Source organism: Podarcis bocagei (genome assembly GCF_964188305.1).
Source record: "Podarcis bocagei genome assembly, chromosome: 8".
Taxonomy (NCBI): domain Eukaryota; kingdom Metazoa; phylum Chordata; class Lepidosauria; order Squamata; family Lacertidae; genus Podarcis; species Podarcis bocagei.
In genome coordinates, this window is record NC_138133.1 from 88,436,238 (window position 1) to 88,457,286 (window position 21,049).

The 21,049-nt window shown below is 46.1% G+C and overlaps 1 protein-coding gene across 1 annotated transcript in view; it reads right to left on the bottom strand.

Annotated features, from left to right (window-relative positions):
- TSNARE1 (t-SNARE domain containing 1) overlaps positions 1 to 21,049 on the bottom strand; it is a 352,037-nt gene that overhangs the window by 309,315 nt on the left and 21,673 nt on the right. The window lies entirely within an intron of this gene.

Here is a 21,049-nt window from a genome sequence, read left to right on the forward strand (position 1 = left end):
AACCACCAAGCCTCTTGGGCTTGCCAATCGGAAGGTCTGCGGTTCGAATCCCTGTGACAGAGTGAGCTCTCATTACTCTGTCCCAGCTCCTGTCAACCTAGCAGTTTGAAAGCATACCAGTGGAAGTAGATAAATAGGTTCTGCTGCAGCAGGAAGGTAAACAGCGTTTTCGTGCGCTCTGGTTTTAGTCACGGTGTCCCGTTGCACCAGAAGAGGTTTAGTCATGCTGGCCACATGACCCAGAAAGCTGTCTGTGAACAAATAGCGACTCCCATGATGCCTCGTCCTCTCAAGGAAGGAGAGTCCACAACTTCCCATGGGAAGTTCCACTCTTAACTGTCAGAAAGTCCCCCCCCCCCCAATGTTTAGTCGGAATCTCCTTTCTTCTAACTTGAAGCCATTGGTTTGAGTCCTACACTCCAGAGCTGGAGAAAAGAAGCTTGTTCCCTCTTCCATGTGACATATATATTATATTTAACTTAGATCAACAGTTGTGAGAATCTGAATTCATTATGTAAGCTGGCAAAACTTTCTTTTTTTAAGGTACTGCGGGTTGTGGTTTTGCTGGAGAGCAAACCCTGAGACCCGCAACAAAATCTTACTTTGTACCATATTCCAGTCTCTCTCCAGGTACAGAGGAACCTTCACCAAAGGCCAAGGTTCTCCTTCCTATATATAGACTTGACATTTTTCTTTAGCTGAGGCAGAGACTGAGAGAGAGCTAGAGAGAGAGGAGGAGAGGGAGAGAGATAAATTAATTAAGAATAAATGACAGATGAAAACGCACATTGGCAACATGATCTTTAAAAATAAAATAAAAAAATACCGTTTTTATTCCAATATTGCCATGGACCACATCCACCAAAGGATGCATGCTGAAGAATGTCATTCAGTGGGAGTGAAAACTTTTTGTTTTGTTTTAACTGAAGCCTAATTAAGTTAATTAATGGTTCAGTAAGTGGAACACTGCAATCAGCCTTTAACTTTGGGAGAACAGATTCCTAACATTCATAAGTGGATACGCCAGTAAGAATTTGCCAGATGTTGTAAGGCAGTCTTCTGGCACCCAAACTGGTGGCTAAGAACAAGGTGGCATAAGATGATGAGAATAATAATAATAATAATAATAATAATAATAATAGTATTTATACGCTGCCCATTTGACTGGATGAGGCCACTGCCCCATTTAGTCCAGCCTCCTTTTCTCACTGTAGCCAACCAGATGTCTCTGGAAATCCCGCAAGCAGGATTCGAACACAGGAGCACTTTCCCCTCCTGCAGTTTCTGGCAACCACAGTTGGAGGCAGAGCCTAGTCATCCTGGCTAGTGTCCATCAATAGCCCTCTTCTTCTCCATGAATTTGTCTAATCCTCTCTTAAAGCCATCTAATTTGGTGGCCATCTATGCCCCCCCGTGGGAGTGAGTTCCATCGTTGAACTATACACTGGCAAGCATTGTGCTGTGTGACAAAGCACTGGTGTGGATAGGAGACACAGATACAGAAATTGAAGATGCAAACAGGGAGGTCAAGAGAGCTTTAGGAATCTGTGACCTTTCAGTTAGGAAAGAGTTTTGCCACTCTCCCAAATGCAACTTTCATACTCATGCCTGATGATTCTCTTCCAAAGCAACTACTCTATTCCAAACTTAAAAATGGAAAGCGAAATGCTGGTGGTCAACAAAAGAGGTTTAAAGACAAATTTTAAGAAATGTAGTATAAACACCAACAATTGGGAAACACTTGCCTGCAAGCAAGAATTACAAGCCTGGTAGATGAAGGGAACGCAGTGGATGTAGCCTACCTTGATTTCAGCAAGGCATTCGACAAGGTGCCCCATGATATTCTTGTAAAGAAGCTGGTAAAATGCGGTCTTGACTATGCTACCACTCAGTGGATTTGTAACTGGCTGACTGACCGAACCCAAAGGGTGCTCATCAATGGTTCCTCTTCATCCTGGAGAAGAGTGACTAGTGGGGTGCCACAGGGTTCTGTCTTGGGCCCGGTCTTATTCAACATCTTTATCAACAACTTGGATGATGGACTCAAGGGCATCCTGATCAAATTTGCAGATGACACCAAACTGGGAGGGGTGGCTAACACCCCAGAGGACAGGATCACACTTCAAAATGACCTTGACAGATTAGAGAACTGGGCCAAAACAAACAAGATGAATTTTAACAGGGAGAAATGTAAAGTATTGCACTTGGGCAAAAAAAATGAGAGCCACAAATACAAGATGGGTGACACCTGGCTTGAGAGCAGTACATGTGAAAAGGATCTAGGAGTCTTGGTTGACCACAAACTTGACGTGAGCCAACAGTGTGACTCGGCAGCTAAAAAAGCCAATGCAATTCTGGACTGTATCAATAGGAGCATAGCATCTAGATCAAGGGAAGTAATAGTGCCACTGTATTCTGCTCTGGTCAGACCTCACCTGGAGTACTGTGTCCAGTTCTGGGCACCACAATTCAAGAAGGACACTGACAAACTGGAACGTGTCCAGAGGAGGGCAACCAAAATGGTCAAAGGCCTGGAAACGCTGCCTTATGAGGAACGGCTAAGGGAGCTGGGCATGTTTAGCCTGGAGAAGAGGAGGTTAAGGGGTGATATGATAGCCATGTTCAAATATATAAAAGGATGTCACATAGAGGAGGGAGAAAGGTTGTTTTCTGCTGCTCCAGAGAAGCAGACACGGAGCAATGGATCCAAACTACAAGAAAGAAGATTCCACCTAAACATTAGGAAGAACTTCCTGACAGTAAGAGCTGTTTGACAGTGGAATTTGCTGCCAAGGAGTGTGGTGGAGTCTCCTTCTTTGGAGGTCTTTAAGCAGAGGCTTGACAATCATATGTCAGGAGTGCTCTGATGGTGTTTCCTGCTTGGCAGGGGGTTGGACTCGATGGCCCTTGTGGTCTCTTCCAACTCTATGATTCTATGATTCTATGATTCTAAGCGCTCCAATTGGAGAACAGCCTTTACCAAAGGTGTCATGGGCTTTGAAGACACTCAAACTCAGGACGCAAGGGAGAAATGTGCTAAGAGGAAGGCACGCTTGGCAAATCCACACCGTGATCAACTCCCACCTGGAAACCTATGTCCCCACTGTGGAAGGATGTGTGGATCCAGAATTGGCCTCCACAGTCACTTATGGACTCATTGTTAAATCCGTGTTTATGGAAGACAATCTTACTTGATTGCCGAAGAAGAAGAAGAAGAAGAAGAAGAAGATATCCTTGCAAACAAAGAGTTAGCAGATCAGGGAGAAAAATTCTGGCCTAGCTTACTCCTTGATGTGCTACATTTCCATCTCCCTGGAGTTTTCAAAAAAGAGGTATATGGAACTACACACAAGCAGTCTGAATGATATGGCCTATTCTGCCTGGATCGGATTCCACCAGTACATTTCCCTGCAAGGTTGAACCATATCTCAGAAATCAAATTATTGCAATCATCCCTCTCAGCGCAGGAGCTTAGGCCATGACATCAGCAGCAAGCGGACCAATCACCTCCCTTCACCTGCATCTTACAAAATTCCAAGCACAGGATGGCTAGCTAAGCTGCCCTCCCATCGCTTGGAGGGCAACCTCAGAGTGTATATACAACACACTCCAAGAACACCAATTATGTATTGGAAGCTCCCAATATGCTACTTGAAAACGAGAAAAAATCAGCAAGTCAAACTGCGCCAGAGTGGAGCTTGCTTGACCCTCTCAGCCACCGCAAGGATGTAGCACTTGAAAAAGGGTCAAGCAAAGGGTTTCCAAGACCCCCAAGGATTTCTCCACTGCAAAGGAGGTTGTAAAAGATTCTCATGCACATTCCAAGGGGCACACTTAACTGAGAGTGAATACAGGAATGCAGAGGTGAGATACAAGTTCTTGATAGAAAATGAGCCACTGTTTTGATTAACGGAGGGTTAAACACTGGTGCTGTGGATTAAACCACAGAGCCTAGGACTTGCCGATCAGAAGGTTGGCGGTTCGAATCCCCGTGATGGGGTGAGCTCCCGTTGCTCGGTCCCTGCTCCTGGCAACCTAGCAGTTTGAAAGCACATCAAAGTCCAAGGAGATAAATAGGTACCGCTCCGGCGGGAAGGTAAACGGCGTTTCCGTGCGCTTCTCTGGTTCACCAGAAGCGGCTTAGTCATGCTGCCACATGACCCGGAAGCTGTACACTGGCTCCCTTGGCCAATAAAGTGAGATGAGCACCGCAACCCCAGAGTCAGTCACGACTGGACCTAATGGTCAGGGGTCCCTTTACCTTTAAACACTAAGGGGCTAATTGTTCTTCCACAATTCTGTCTGCCCTCCCCCCAGATCATTTGTATGCAGATGCTCTGCTCCATGCCCCACTTCCATTAGAAGACCTGGGTTAGACCAAAGCCCCATCTAGCCAAGCACCTTGTCTTCTTATTTATTACACTTATATCTCACTTTTTGTTCAAGGAGCTCCAGGTGGCATCCATGGCTCTCCAAACTCCTGGTAAGAGATGTTCAACAATGGAACAGACTACCTCTTCTTGGGTGGTGGTGGTTTTTAGACAGCGGTTGGATGACTATCTGCCAGGGATTCTTCAGCTGTGATTATGGCATTGCAGGGATTTGGGTTAGGTGACCAGTGGAATCCCTTCCAACTCTACAATTCTATCATTCTGTACAAAGAGGTCTCCTCATCCTTGCAGTATGAAGAACCACTCAGTTTTATCAGTGGGTGGCGCTGCAGTCTAAACCACTGAGCATCTTGGGCTTGCCAATCGGAAGGTCGGTGGTTCAAATCCGCACAACGGGTTGAGCTCCTGTTGCTCTGTCCCAGCTCCTGCCAACCTAGCAGTTTGAAAGCATACCAGTGGAAGTAGATAAATAGGTACCACTGCAGCAGGAAGGTAAATGGCATTTCCGTGCACTCTGGCTTTAGTCACAGTGTCCCGTTGCACCAGAAGTGATTTAGTCATGCTGGCCACATGACCTGGAAAGCTGTCTGTGGACAAACAGCAACTCCCTCAGCCTAAAAGCGGAATATAAGATGAGCGCCGCCACCCCCTAGTCGCCTTTCACTGGACTTAACCGTCCAGTGGTCCTTTACCTTTTTTTACCCAGACCCAAATTTAATCCTTCACTGGGAACCAGGACTATGTTTCCCTTCTCCACTGCACACCTGAAGGCCAAGTACACAGCTGTGATCTTTAATCAGAATTTATTAAAAATCGGCAAAAATAAGCTATTTTCTAATCCTGTAAATGACACTTCTTACATAAAAGTGCTCTATTAATACACAGATTTCTCCCTGCACACCCACGACTCTGCATGCTGCCACCGGCGTTATCACTCCTCTCTCTCCGATTCAGGAAGTAACGGTGCAATTTCTGAGAGTGCAACGCCGCAATCGATCCCTCTAGGAATCGCCCAAAAAAGAAGCCTGGCAGCATGCGCCGGCCATTATTTTTGGCAGCTGAAATTAAGCATGCGGCTTCTCAGGAAACACGTCTTGGAGGAAGCTGCTGCAGATCTGGTAGGCAGGTCACTCTGGACCAACCCTTGTGGTTTTTTTAGGAAAGTCTATCTGAGGCTTTGAGCAGAGCTGTCAAAAAGGGAGGCTTTTGGTGGATCTCTATGGGGGACTGTGACACTCAACTACCATATTCCACACAAATGCACCCTGAACGCCCACTGAGCTATCTTCAGGGCCGGAATGCTATTTGGTCAGAAAGCTGCCTTGCAGTGGTCCATTTGGCCCAGTAGTCTAACGCTGACTCCAGCATCTCACCAGGATTTCAGATGTGGGTCCCTCTCAAGCTGACCTGGAGATGACATCAAGAACTAAACCCGTTGGTGCCAATACTTTAATACACTGTAGAATGGTTTTTTCCCCCCAGCCTAAAGCCAAATATTCCTATCTGAAGGGCTGCCACATGGAAGATGCAGCAAGCTTTGCTTCTGCTGCTCCAGAGGATAGGACCCAAACCAATGGATTCTCATGACAAGAAAGGAGATTCCAACTCAAGTTTAGGAAGAGCTTTCTGAGGGGAAGAGCTGTCTGACAGTGGAACAGACTCTGCTGAGAATGTGGTGGACTCTCCTTCCTTGGCAATTTTTAAACAGAGGTTGGAATTCAGGGGTTAGCAAACTTTTTCAGCAAGGGGCCGGTCCACTGTCCCTCAGACCTTGTGGGGGGCCGGATTATATTCCGGGTGGGATGATGAATGAATTCCTATGCCCCACAAATAACCCAGCGATGCATTTTAAATAAAAGGCCACATTCTACTCATGTAAAAACACGCTGATTCCCGGACCGTCTGTGGGCCGGATTTAGAAAGTGATTGGGCCGGATCCGGCCCCCGGGCCTTAGTTTGCCTACCCACGATACAAAGCTTTAAAGCTCAGACCTAGATAATGTGCCATGAAAGTTAGTCTGTGTTATGTACTGAGTTGAATAGGATTCAAATTGCCTACCCATGGGTTGGATGGTCATCTGTCATGGGTGCTTGAGTTGCAGTTCTTGCATGACAAAAGGTTGGACTAGAGGACCTTTGGGAACCCATTGCAACTCCACAATTCTATGAAAAGCAGCCGAAAGAGAGAGAGAGAGACCCCCATCGGACAGGGTTAGAGAGGTTGAGTGCACTCTCTATGTGACCTTTGGGACCCTACCCAGCTCAACCACAAACACCTTTCTTGGGGGCCATGTCTTTCTTCGTACATCACCTTGAGTGTTTTTACCTGGTTGAAAGGTGTCCTTGAGCAGAGAGTGCTTGTAGAAACTAGCCCACCTTGGAACGGCAACACTTACATCTGTTGTTCCAGACAGGTTTGCCTCTGGCACCGCACCCCACTGGCATGCAGCCCCCACAAAGTTGGCCAGATGGGAACATGGCCTTCAGGCTAAAAACCTTCCCCACCACCGGCATATGGGCTGGCCATGATATACAAGGAATTGAAGAAAATGTTAAAAATAACTTTTGTAAAAAACCCAGAAGCCTTTTTATTAGGTATTTTAGGTCAAGACATACATAAAGAAATGAGGACTTTATTTATGTACAGTGGTACCTCGGGTTAAGTACTTAATTCGTTCCGGAGGTCCGTATTTAACCTGAAACTGTTCTTAACCTGAAGCACCATGTTAGCTAATGGGGCCTCCCGCTGCCACCGCGCCGCCGGAGCACAATTTCTGTTCTCATCCTGAAGCAAAGTTCTTAACCTGAAGCACTATTTCTGGGTTAACGGAGTCTGTGACCTGAAGCGTATGTAACCTGATGTGTATGTAACCTGAGGTACCACTGTATGCCACTACAGCAGCGAGAACGTTGATTGCACAAAATTGGAAGACTGGAGAAATACCAACTAAAGAACAATGGCAAGAGAAGTTCATGAACTATGCAGAACTGGCAAAAATGACAGAAAGACTAAGAGAAAAAGGCAACAGAGACTTTGAAAAAGATTGGGAACTATTCATATTACATTTGCAGAAACAAAGAAAGTCAATAGACCTGATGGCAGGAATAAAATAAACATTCACATTATTAGCATCAGAAAATGTTTAGAAGATAGTGAAACAGAATGGTGTATTTAATTTTATTTTTATGTTTTTAGGTTTGATGTTATGTTATTAACAACCTTTTCTGCTGAGAGATAGCAAAGCGTGTGAAAAAATAAACAAACCAGAAGCAGAATTTGGGGGAAGTCCAGACACTACTAACCCAGAAATAGTACCTCGGGTTAAGAACTTTGCTTCAGGATGAGAACAGAAATTGTGCTCCAGCAGCGTGGCAGCAGCAGGTGGCCCCATTAGCTAAAGTGGTGCTTCAGGTTAAGAACAGTTTCAGGTTAAGAACAGACTTCCAGAACGAATTAAGTTCTTAACCCGAGGTACCACTGTATAGTAAATGTTAAGAATTTGAGATGTATGTAATGAATGAAAAAGAAAAATGAATATATATATTAAAAACTCCCAATGTGCGTTCATTTTTGGGGAAGAAGAGGAAGGTCAAGGGGCAAAGGTGGCTCCAGGATAGGCAGGGCAGAGAGACACCCCCCCCCAAAAAAAAGGTGGATTCCTGAGCAGCCAGAATGCTGTTTCCCTTGAAGAGGAGGACAGCATGCCCACTGCTAACTCTATTTATTACTATAGACACTTGTTTACAGAGCTTGCGGGATTTTTCTGCTTTATTTTTGTCCATTTGTCTCAGGAGGCTTCCCGCGAAGCAGCTCCACCGAAAGGTACATTCTCTCCCCACTCGGTACGTCTTCATGCTTTAATGGCCTGACAAAAGACGGCCGTGCTGGACGCTTCGGGGGGGAGAAAGGGGCGTGAGTGGAAGGGAGGGAGAACAGCAGAAGGAGAGGACTGGACAGAGGGAAAGGCGGTGGGAACAAGCTAATAATGTGTTTTCTACCCCCAGGTGATTTGTGCTGTCGTGCAGGTAGGCGGTCAAAAATTCAGGGCAATGCAGGCAGAACTTTTATTTATTCCACACTGGAAACAAAAGTTTTGTCAGGTGGGGAAACAAGTGCAATCTGAGCACCATCTTCACAAGTATGAAGTAGTCCTTTACAGGATGGGATGGGGAAGAAATTTGATCCCTTTTGCATTTAAAGGGAAATCTATGGAACTGGCATAGGGATGCGGATGGCACTGTGGTCTAAACCACAGAGCCGAGAGCTTTCCGATCAGAAGGTCGAAGGTTCGAATCCCCATGATGGGGTGAGCTCCCGTTGCTCGGTCCCTGCTCCTGCCAACCTAGCAGTTCGAAAGCACGTCAAAGTGCAAGTAGATAAATAGGTACCACTCCGGCGGGAAGGTAAACGGTGTTTCCGTGCGCTGCTCTGGTTCCCAAGTCATGCTGGCCACATGACCCGGAAGCTGTATGCCGGATCCCTCGGCCAGTAAAGCGAGATGAGCACCGCAACCCCAGAGTCGTCCGCGACTGGACCTAATGGTCAGGGGTCCCCTTTACCTTTACCTTTTACTGTGGAATTGGCATTTTCCAGATCAACATGTTAATGGAAACATGGGCAGTCTTCAAAATATGAACTTCTCCAAATTTTGCAACACTGTTCTCCAGACAAGTCATGTGTGCAAAAAAATGCACCTACGATTTGCATAAAAAAATGTGAACGGAAATGCACATTTGACTGAAAATAGCATGTCAAATGAATGACGTTGGGGGAAGTTGTTTTGCAAAAACATCTATTTTAGCCACAGAACTACAATACCCAGATGGGTTTAATGTCTGATTCCTCTTCAGTGGAAACTCTGAAAAGTGCAACTCCTTAAGAGGAACTTGGGTTTCTCCTAACAACTCTCAGCCCAGGATTCTTGGGGGAGTGGGGAGCAATGAATGTTCAAAGTGGTATCACTGTGCTTTAAATGTACAGCATAAATGTGGCCTGAGGTTTCCCCTCACCCTCTTCAAGAAACATAGGAAGTTACCACATTCCAGAACCAACTTCAGCCATTATGTCTCCTATAAGCAGCACGTCTCTACATCTCGTGGAGAGCAGGACTTTTACACTGTGGAACTCCCTGCCTATTGACATTAGCAAGTCACATAGTCTCAGATTGCTTGAGAAGGAGGAGGGGACTTGAGAAGGAGGAGGGGACTTAGGCAGCCTCCACAACTGCCTCATAGGAGCAAGACCTACTAAGAAGAGTTGATATGCTCATTAAGCGTGGCACTCCTGAGCAGACCTTGTTTCTTCTAATAAAGAGCTTGCTTACTCTGTGTGATTTTTATTTTATTGTTTTGATGGCTTGCTTCTGACAGTCTAGGATTCAGATATGGCCTTCATTCTCAACTCACTACCGAATTTCCCACCACAACATGATTAGTCCCCTTGTAAAAAATGGATGCTAAGGTGGGGCTTCAATACTTTTAAATTAAATTAAGATAAATATTAATAACCGCTGTCGAGCGTCACCCATCAACGAAGGAGGACTATAAATTTGCTCACTTGTGAAAGGTCAAATTCTCAGCATTTTCTGCCTCCTAAAAGCAGTCCAAGCTATAAAGGTATAAACTTGGCTTATCCACATTCCTGGTTCCTTTCCCGGCCTAAGATTACAGCACTGCACCCCAGTACCTGGCGTGATCATATGCTTTAAGAAGGAAGGGGGGGGGGATGACAGCTATAATTTCTCCATACTTTTGAGAAATGACCTAGTCACCCAAGTAAAAACTTTTCACTCGCTCACAAAAGCCTGGCGACAGGGTCGGTGCATGGCTGATTTGATTTCAATACATATTTAGCAAGAACAAAAAGGAAGGTCCTTGCAAGGTCTCTGAGTTATAAAGAAAGAATTAGAACAGTCTGAAGTTCATTCAGCTGAGATTAGATGCTCAGCCACATTAATATTGCCTGAATCAGACAACCTGAAAAAGGAAAATAAAAGGGTCCTCAAATACTTGTTTAGCATTAAAATAGATGTGGGGAGGGATGCACGGCAGAGCTCCAGAATGCAGGGACGAAGGGGGAGCTTGGAGGAATAAATCACATTATGTGCATCGTGAACCTAATGGCAAACTGAAGAAAAAAGACAGAGAGAGGTGAAAGGAGGGTGAGAGGCGCTTGCATTTTTCACTGTTGGGAGTCAGCAGGTCAAGTGCATTTGCAGAAGGTCGAGTGCAGAACTGGGTGCAAGTTAACAAAATGAATTTCAATAGAGACAAATGTAAGGTAGGAAAAACCAGATGCACAAATATAGGATGGGGGACCCCTGGCTTGCCAGCCAGACATTTGAAAAGGATCTAGGGGTCTTAGTGGACCACAAGCTTCACATGAGTCAACAGTGTGGTGTAGCAGCAAAAAAAAAAGCTACTGCTGTTCTAGGCTGCATCAACGGAAGTCTAGTGTCCAGACCAAGGGAAGTAATAGTACCACTCTACTCTCTCTTAAGGGACGTGGGTGGCGCTGTGGGTTAAACCACAGAGCCTAGGACTTGCCGATTGGAAGGTCGGTGGTTCGAATCCCCACGATGGGGTGAGCTCCCGTTGCTCGGTCCCTGCTCCTGCCAACCTAGCAGTTCGAAAGCACGTCAAAGTGCAAGTAGATAAATAGGTACCGCTCTGGCGGGAAGGTAAACGGTGTTTCCGTGCGCTGCTCTGGTTCACCGGCTCCCTCGGCCAATAAAGCGAGATGAATGCAGCAACCCCAGAGTTGGTCACGACTGGACCTAATGGTCAGGGGTCCCTTTACCTTTATTCTGCCTTAGTCAGACCACACTTGGAATACTGTGTCCAATTCTGGGCACCACAGTTTAAGAAGGATGTTAACAAGCTGGAACGTGTGCAGAGGAGGGCAACCAAGATGATCAAGGGTCTGGAAACGAGGCTTGAAGGAGCCGGGTATGTTTAGCCTGGAAAAGAGGAGACTGAGAGGAGATAGGATAGCCTTCTTCAGATATCTTAAGGGCTGTCACATGGAGAAGGGAGCATGCTTGTTTTCTCCTGCTATAGTGGGTAGGACTCGAACCAATGGCTTCAAGTTGCAAGAAAGGTGATTCCGGCTAAACATTCAGAAAAACTTTCTGACAGCAAGAGCTGTTCAGTAGTGGAAGAGACTCCCACAAGATCTGTGCCTCTTCCTGGATCAGGCAGATCCACTCTCTGATAGGGTTAAAAATATGGTCGGGGCAGGCACAGAGCAGGATTGGATCCTGCATAGTGTTGCTCTTTCACAAGCGGCTTCTCTGCACTCAAAGGAAGCAAGCCACTCATGAAGGCTTAGTGTCTGGAATCCTGCAGCAAATCATGACTGCAGAATGGAAGGTGGCCGGATCCCCAAGGACACCCTCTATGGAGTGTTGGCTTCAGGCACCAGGCCTGCTGGCAAGGGAGCTCTGTGTTACAATGGTGTATGCAAAGATGGCATGAAGGCTGGCCACATCAACCCACCGTGTGGGAATCCCTTGTAAATAATCACAGTCCTGGAGATAGTCAGGTTGTGTATCCATAGCAGTGACCAAAGGAGGAATGGCCACTGGGAGGAGCACAGAGAGAAGAAACGCTGTGGTGCAACGCAACCGGATGCCTTCATCTGCCCCAGCCGCAACAAAACATGTCTCTCTCTCTAACAGTTTGACTTCACTACCAAAGATGCACTCCACCATTGGCTCCAGAAACAGATGCAATAACAAAGCCCTATGTGGCCTAGGACCCTCGTACCTACGGGACCGCCTCTCCTGATATGCCCTGGAGAGGACCTTAAGGTCCACAAATGACAAAATTTTGGAGGTCCCAAATCACAAGGTGGTTAGGTTGGTCTCAACTAGGACCAGGACCTTTTCAGTACTGGCCCCGACTTGGTGGAACGCTCTGTCACAAGAGACCAGGGCCCTGCGGGACTTGACATCTTTCCACAGGGCCTGCAAGACAGAGCTGTTCCACCAGGCCTTTGGTTTGGACTCAGTCTGACCCTTATGTTTTCCCTCCCCTTATGGTTTTGACTTAAAATGAGGCTGCATTTTAAAATGCATTTTAACCTTTATTTTTAAGTTGTTGTTGTTGTTGTTGTTGTTGTTGTTGTTGTTGTTGTTGTTGTTGTTGTTATGTTTTTATTGAAATTTTATTGGTGGCCAGGGAGGGCGGGGTATATATAAGATTTTATTATTATTATTATTATTATTATTATTATTATTATTATTATTATTATTATTATTATAGGATTGGCTCCCGAAACAGGATCCAGTAACAAAGGATCCTTCCGCCCCATCCCGAAACAGACTCCAATAACAAAGGATCCTTCCGCCCCATCCACCATCAGGAGGAGGATAAATATCTGGGTCTCAAACAAATCAGGACAGATGCTATGCGACTCCAACTCCCATCAGCCCCAACCAGCAGAGTCAATGGTCAGGGATTGTGGGGGCTGCAGTCCAGCAATACCTGCAGGTACACAAGTCCCCATCCTTGATGCAAGGCCTTCAAGATAAGCACCAGCACTTGAAGCTGCGCTTGGAAATGATCTCAGAGAGCTACAGTCAATGTTGCATGCCCTCTTCTATGAAGAATAACACAGCTGATTTAAAAATTTTCACAGCACATTACAGATCCTGACATGGCAGAATAGAATAACCTGGGACACCATCTGAGAATAATCACTGTAACACCCTCAAGGCTTTGCTATTATTGCATGCTTGGTGTAAGAGCACATTCCTCAGGAATACAGAAGGGGCGGGGGAGGTCAGATCCCCAGCTAGGCAAGGAACAGAGCAATTCAGCCATATATAAGTTGTTTGGACAAGGCAAGGTGTGTTTCTGACCAGGGGAGAAGCAGGAGGATGTCCTGGAGAGACAGAAAGGAATTCCTATTTTGCCAGAAGCGAAAGCAGGGGCATGGGTGGCACTGTGGGTTAAACCACAGAGCCTAGGACTTGCTGATCAGAAGGTCGGCAGTTTGAATCCCCCCGACGGGGTGAGCTCCCGTTGCTCAGTCCCAGCTCCTGCCAACCTTAGCAGTTCGAAAGCACGTTCCTTTACCTTTACCTTTTAAAGCAGGGCAAGGAACCTCAAGGGCCAGATTCTCTCTTGGGCAACCTTATGAGGGCCACATGCCAATGCTGGGTGGGACCAGAGGCCAAACCGAGTTGGATTGTGGGACCACCATCTAACCAAGCAAGAAGCATTATCAGAGTTCAAGGACACTGGATAACTGGATAGCTCAGTTGGTTAGAATGTGGTGCTGATAACATCAAGGTCACAGGTTCAATCCCCAGATGGGACAACTGCAAATTCCTACATTGGGCTAGATCAGTGGTTCTCAACCTATGGGTCCCCAGATGTTGTTGGACTACAACTCCCATCATCCCTGAGCTCTGGCCTTGCTAGCTAGGGGTGATGGGAGTTGTAGTTCAACAACATCTGGGGACCCACAAGTTGAGAAAGGCTGTGCTAGATGATCCTTAGGGTCCCTTCCAACTCCATGATTCTATGATACATTCTGGCCAGGCAAAAAAATGAACTCTTGGGTACCAATCCAAGGAGGTATGTGTCCAGGATAGTATTCTGAGGGTCATACGCAGAGACTTTGAGGGCTACATGGCTACTAACATAGTACTTGTGGGTAGAATGTTTTCCTGATTCCTGCAGGGTCTCATCACCCATTGGCATTGGGCTTAAGAGAAGCTTCCTTCAGCCAACTGAATGTCATTGTATTTCTTCCACCAAACCTAACTGAAGCACAGCATCAGACTATGTGGAGATTCTACAAATGGAAGGTGGGAGAGCTATGGTGGGATGCCCATGGCAGCTTCTCCATTTCACAAAGGTGTCCACAGGGATCCCAAGAAGGTTGGTGACGGAAGTCCAGTGAAGTCGAGTTCCAAGCAGCTGCAGTAAATAAAACTCTTGTTTGCAGGCATATCTTGATTGGTTCACAACTGCACAAAGTCTAGAGGTGCTACAGGTTGAAAACGTGCTACATCTCAAAAAGGGGTAGATAGTCATGCTCAGGGAAACACCCACCTGAGCTTTGGGGGTTTGAGAGAGCTTTGATAGTTTCTTCCGATGAAACACAGCGCTTAGGAGTTTTCTCCTGACCAATTAAGGCCAACTGAGGAGGCTGAATCATAGCAGCAACTTTGAAGGAGTCAGAGAGAACTAGGGCAAAACAAACAAAATGAATTTCAGGTGTAAGGCTCTACACTTAGGCATAAATTTAATATGGGGGAGGTCTGGCTTGCTGGTAGTGTTGGAGGAACTAGACATGGAGGAAGGGATTGATTTCCTTCATGAGCACAAATCACCCCATGTATTGGATAAGCCAACAGGTGCTAGGTCAGCCAAGCCCGTTGCTATGGCAATGGCCAAAAGGGGTCTGTAAAGTTAAAGGTAAAGGGTTAATGACCCTTGGACAGTTAAGTCCAGTTAAAGGCGACTATGTGGTTGCGGCGCTCATCTCACTTTCAGGCCGAGGGAGCTGGCATTTTTCCATAGACAGCTTTCCAGCATGACTAAACTACTTCTGGCGCAACAGGACACCTTGACAGAAGCCAGAGCGCATGGAAACGCCGTTTACCTTCCTGCCACAGCGGTACCCATTTATCTACTTGCACTGGCATGCTTGCGAACTGCTTGGTTGGCAGGAGCTGGGACAGAGTGACGGAAACTCACCCCGCCATGGGGATTCAAACCGCTGACCTTCTGATCAGCAAGCCCAAGAGGCTCAGTGGTTTAAACCTCAGCACCACCCATGTCCCATCAGGATAATTACCCAACCATAGCCCTCTCCATCAATTTAAGTGGCAATCCCACCCCCCGGGACATGGGTCTGGGGTCTTGAGCACATTCGTGTGTCAGTGAGTGCTGTCCATGAATCAGACATCATGAATTGCTGGAGCAAGAGAAATACTGTCTATCTGTATCTGTAAAGTCTACAAGCTATATGTATATATTAATGTCTGGTACTGTGTTAATGAAACTTCATCTTCTACAGCAGTAAACTATTTTGGACCTTAAGTTGTGTGGTGACTGGAACTGGGAGCAACTTCCATTGCATTGGTATCTCACTTCAGATTCTGAACAGAAAAGATCTAGAGGTCTTAGAAGACTACAAGCTTTACATGAATTGATGGTGTGATGTAGCAGCAAAAAAAAGGGGGGGCTAATGCTTTTCTACATAAGTCTGTTGTCCAGGTCAAGGGAAGGAATAGCACCATTCTACCCTGCATTGGTGAGACCACACCTGGAGTCCTGTGTCCAGTTGTGGGCATCACAGTTGAAGAAATGTTTTGACAAGCTGGAAGATGAGCAGAGAAGGGCAATCAAGATGATCAAGGGTCTGGAAACCAAACTTTATAAGGAACAGTTGAGGGAGAGACGGATGCTTAGCCTGGAGAAGACTGAGAGGGGATACGACAGCAATCTTTAAATATCTGAAGGGCTGTCACATGAAAGGTATGTACTTTTATAGCTGAAGGTTAACTCTTAAGCCAGATATTGTATGCGCATAGCAAGTGAAGAATTCTATAGCAATGCTGTTATCTTTATGCTGGTTTCTTCAGACGGCGTACAATGGATCTCAAAATATCCTTCTCTTTTCCTATTTCTCCTAGCAGTCGAGGGTATTTGGTAAAGCTTATATAAGAAGGCTTTTTCATAACTATGTTCAGAACATTTGGACTAAGGTAAACACTTCTCTCGGTCTCTGTTGGTGTTGTTTGCAGCAAAGGCATGTCGATTTCCCATCTGGCTAAGGCCACTCTGCATGTGTGCAGTTTGGATCCCAATATTATACGAAAAACAAATGAAGAAAGAAAAAGAGTTTTTAACTGTCAACATCTCTAAAATGTTCAACCTGTTGACTGTATCGAAGTCTTTTAGTACAGTGGTGCCTCGCAAGACGAAAAGAATCCGTTCTGTGATTCTCTTCGTTTTTTTCGTCTTGCGAAGCAAGCCCATTGACGGATTAGTGGTTTAGCGCTATTAGCGGCTTTTAGCGGCTTTTAGCGGCTTTTAGCGGCTTTTAGCGGCTTATCTGCTGATCGGATCAGCTGATAAGTGGCTTAGCGGCTTAGAAAAAGGGGGGAAGGAAAAAAACCCCGCAGGAACTCGCAAGACATTTTCGTCTTGCGAAGCAAGCCCATAGGAAATTCATTTTGCGAAGCACCTCCAAAACGGAAAACTCTTTCGTCTAGCGAGTTTTCCGTCTTGCGAAGCATTCGTCTTGCGGGGCACCACTGTATATATATGTCTCAAATATATATACGTGCTCGGGAATGCAATACCTTAAGGACCTGAAAGCAGACTTAGACCCTTTGATCACCATCATGTGTCTCCTCCACAAGAGGTCTGGAGGGCAACAACATGAGAACAGACCTTTTCTGTGGTGGCTCCCCATTTGTGAAGTGCTCTCCCCAGTGAGGCTTGCCTGACACCTTCACTACACATCTTTAGGTGCCAGGTGAAAATGTTTCTCTATAACTAGGACTTTGTCCAATTAACATTATATGGCCTTTTAAATGTATTTGCAGGAGGTGGGTTTCTGGTTTGTTCTTGCTTTTGTTATGTATTTTGTGTTCTGCTCCTGTATTTTTATGCTGTGATCTTCAGATGAAAGGCTGCATAGAAATCCAAGGAATAGTGACAATAAGATGGAGCAAGCTTGTTGTCTCCTGCTCCAGAACCAATGGATTCCAGTTGCAAGAAAGGAGATTCCAACCAGCCATTAGGAAGAACTTTCTTCCAGCAAGAGCTGCTCAACAGTGGAATGGACTCCCTCAGAATGTGGTGGACTCTCCTTCACTGGAGGCTTGTAAACAGAGGTTGGGGGGCCATCTGTTATGGATGCTTTAGCTGAGATTCCTGCACCGAAGAGGTTCCCTGGTGTCCTTTTCCAACTCTACAATTCTTTGATTCTGTGACTTACTCACTGACCCCAGAATCATCTGCTCAGACTGACTGCAGTTCTCCGAAAAATCGGGCAAGGGTTGTCCCAGCCCTTAGAGATGGCAGGAATTAAATCTATGCAAAACGCAAGCTTTGCAATCTGAGCTATGCCTCCTTCACCCCACCCAGGCCCAGTCCATTTATTCACAGCAAAGATATGCTCCGGTAAATGGACTCCGAAGTTTAAAAACTGATTAGAGTTATCTTCCCCACCCCACCCCCCTCTTCTTTTGGTTTTCTTAATATGTATATCTTCAGACTATTCTTGGCAAGTGGCTAATGAAAATGTTACTTCTCCACGCAGGCTGGGGAGCCATTCTAGGATATAAACTTAGATAAGGTCTCTGGGTCAATGAGCAATAGTTTCAAGACCATAAAGCAAGCCAGAATGCAGGCGAGCAGGCAAATAAAAGAGTTGGGACATCAGGAAAAGTGAAGACACCGTTTGTTAAGTGCCTCTTACACAGCAGTTCTCAACCTGTGGGTCCCCAGATGTTGTTGGACTACAACTCCCATCATCCCTAAGCTCTGGCCTTGCTAGCTAGGGGTGATGGGAGTTGTAGTCCAACAACACCTGGAGACCCACAGGTTGAGAGCCGCTGCTCTTACACAAGGCAGCAGGCAGAGCAAATCTGTGGCCTTCCAGATGTGGCTGGACTACAGCTCCCATCATCCTTGAGCACTGGCCACACTGGCTTGGGCTGATGGGAGTTGCGGTCTGACAGATGTGGAGGGCACCATGTTGGCTGCCTCTGTTGCAGAGGGCTCAGGGACTGAGTACAGGCAACACCCGATATCTAAGTGGGCCAGATCCCAGTCTCAGCCCTGGTCCAAGCTACAAAGAAGCTTGGCATTAGCAGGCGTCACCACCCTCACCAATGCCATTCTCAAAGGTGGCTTTGGGCAAGCTACTTTAAAATATAATAGACCATTGACCAGTCCGCTGCACAACAGATCAAGCCCACCCACGATGCATCAAGCCAAATGTACAGATATAAATTTGTAAATAAAAGAGGTGTCGGTGTCCAACCAAGAAGGGGGCACAACAGAAGCTACCTTAAAAACATAAGCCAAGTCTGGAGTGGGAACAACCATTGCCCAGAGACTCCTCTGGGAGGAAGAGAAGGTTCAAAATGAATTAATGGAATACTTTCAAGCATCAACTGCAGGTCTGCTTCCTCCCGCCTCTTGCGGGGTTCCCAGAGGCATCTAGATGGGCCCAATCCAGCAGGACTCTTCTTATTTTTTTCCAGTAAGCAACCTCCTCCTTGTTGGTTACTGGGAGTCTTGCAATGAACACCAGACTGGGTACACCTAGAGCTAATCCAGCCAGGCATTTCTGGCAGCTGTATGGTCTCCAGAAAGAATGTGTGTTTGTTTATTTTTCTTTACTTAGCAAATATTTCTAAACCACCCAACATTGGGGGGGGGGAGTATGATGGTGGTAAACAACATGGAGATCTTTAATTAAATTGCATCAATAAAAACAAATTACAAACAAATCAATGAATCAGATCAATCATCAGCTTTAGTGTATCACTCCTCGGGGAAAGCCTGGGTGAACAAATGCGTTGCAAGCAAGCATCCAAACACTAACATTTTAGGCACCTGCCTGATCTTTACCGGGAGCACATTCCAAAAACCAATGTGCTGCAACACTGTTGTTTTCGGCATCCTTCTGTCTCGAGAGATAATGGGTGAAGTCAAACCGCTGTGTTAGGAGCACTGAAGCGACCTCCGGGGCAGAAGCCTAGGCAGTGTGTATGGAGCCCCTGGGCTGCCCAGATGACAAGACCCCCCTCTCGTCCTTGCTGAAGTGGTCCAAAGGCAAGCAGAGCAAGACGTTTGGCACCAGCTCGGCTGCAGGAGTTGCTGGAAGGAGGCATACGAGGTGTCATCCAACCATCTTAGGGACTCCCCTCCAGAATTGTGTAGGGTTTACTCCTTAGCCTTCTCTTTTCCTGAAGATATCCCACAAGACAGTGGAGGTTTAGGATGAGAGTATTCCTTCTCCTAGATGGGCTACCTTCCCAGGTGGACAAGCCCCATCTGCCCCTTGCTTCCCTCTACAGCAGCGGTTCTCAACCTGTGGGTCCCCAGATGTTGTTGGACAACAACTCCCATCATCCCTCAGCTCTGGCTCAGGGATGCAGAGACCAAGCAGGATTTTTATAAGGTAAGGCAGTCCCAAAGACAATCTGGTGTCATTAAATTCAGGACTTCACCTGCTAAATGCAAGACCTTAAAATGGCCCCGTAACATATTGGCAACCAATGCATTTCTTCGAGAAATAGTGTTGTTGACTGTCCCTTCAGCAATCTTGCAGCAGCTGCACCTGCTGGACTAGCGCTAAGGGAAACCCCATAAATTTTGGATCATTGCCACAGATCAGTTATACCTTTAGAGCTCCTGAGTTCACACTCCTTGCTTTGTAAGTTTAAAATATGTTGGTGTTCCCTACGGGGATTCTATTTCTTTTTGCCCGACAAAAGAAGACTGAAGTCTGTTCACATCTGTCCTACAGAATTTTTCTGGACGTGACATATTTCCTCTTGCCATGGTGACAGAACATTTGACGTGCACACAGAAGGTTCCAGGTTCAATCCTGAACATCTCAAGCTATGGCTAGAAGAGGCCCCTTCCTGAAATTCTGGAACGCTACTGCCAGTCATTGCAAATAATACTGAGCTAAATGGACCATTCGTCTTCCTAGAACTCGTGTGCATCAGAGCCCAATGAGCACTCAGTGGAGACATCAATCTGGGGAAGCATTTGAGTGTCCCAGCCACAAAATGTGAGAAACCATAGCACAAGAATCATACACTCTTCATCATTTAATACCTGCTAACATGGAACCTGGACAAGCCAGCCTCTCAGATGCCCCTCAGAAAAGCAGATCTGGAAACAAGCAGAGCTCAATTCAAGTTGAAGGATGAAAAAGTTTGAGATATAAAAATAAGTTACTATTCATGGGAAGGAGCTCGTAACAGCGCAAATACACAAATGACACCATTATATATTTAACACGCCCTATTATAAGGGTGTCAAGTTTGATTTGAGAGTGTGACAGATCTGGAAAGCTATCAAGCAGCTCTGGGAATGAATTGCAACAAAAATAGAGGTTTTACCCATCACACTTCAGTTAAAGAGCAGAACTGAAACCCGGGCAGATGGGAGTGGGGAGATCCAAAATTCTTATAAATTTTCAAAGCAACAAGGAAAAGCAGGGATCCTTTCAATTTCTGCAGGCCCATTTCATGCTGCTTGCCATTAGAAGACATTGCTAATAGAAAAGTGGGTCTCTTTGTAAATGGTGCAAGTACATGGAAGCCTAAAGCAGTAGCCTAGTGTTTCCTCCTAGCCATGCGTTGTCCACATTGATGAAGTACATGGCACAGAGGGAAGGTCCTTAGCTCAGTGATGCATTCAGTCCTTAGCTCTCCTTTGCATTCAGAAGGTCCCAGGCTTGATGCTTTTGAATTATGGTGCTGGAGGAGAGTCCTGAAAGTCCCATGGACTGCAAGAAGATCAAACCTCTCCATTCTGAAGGAAATCAGCCCTGAGTGCTCACTGGAAGGACAGATCCTGAAGCTGAGGCTCCAAGACTTTGGCCACCTCATGAGAAGAGAAGACTCCCTGGAAAAGACCCTGATGTTGGGAAAGATGGGGGG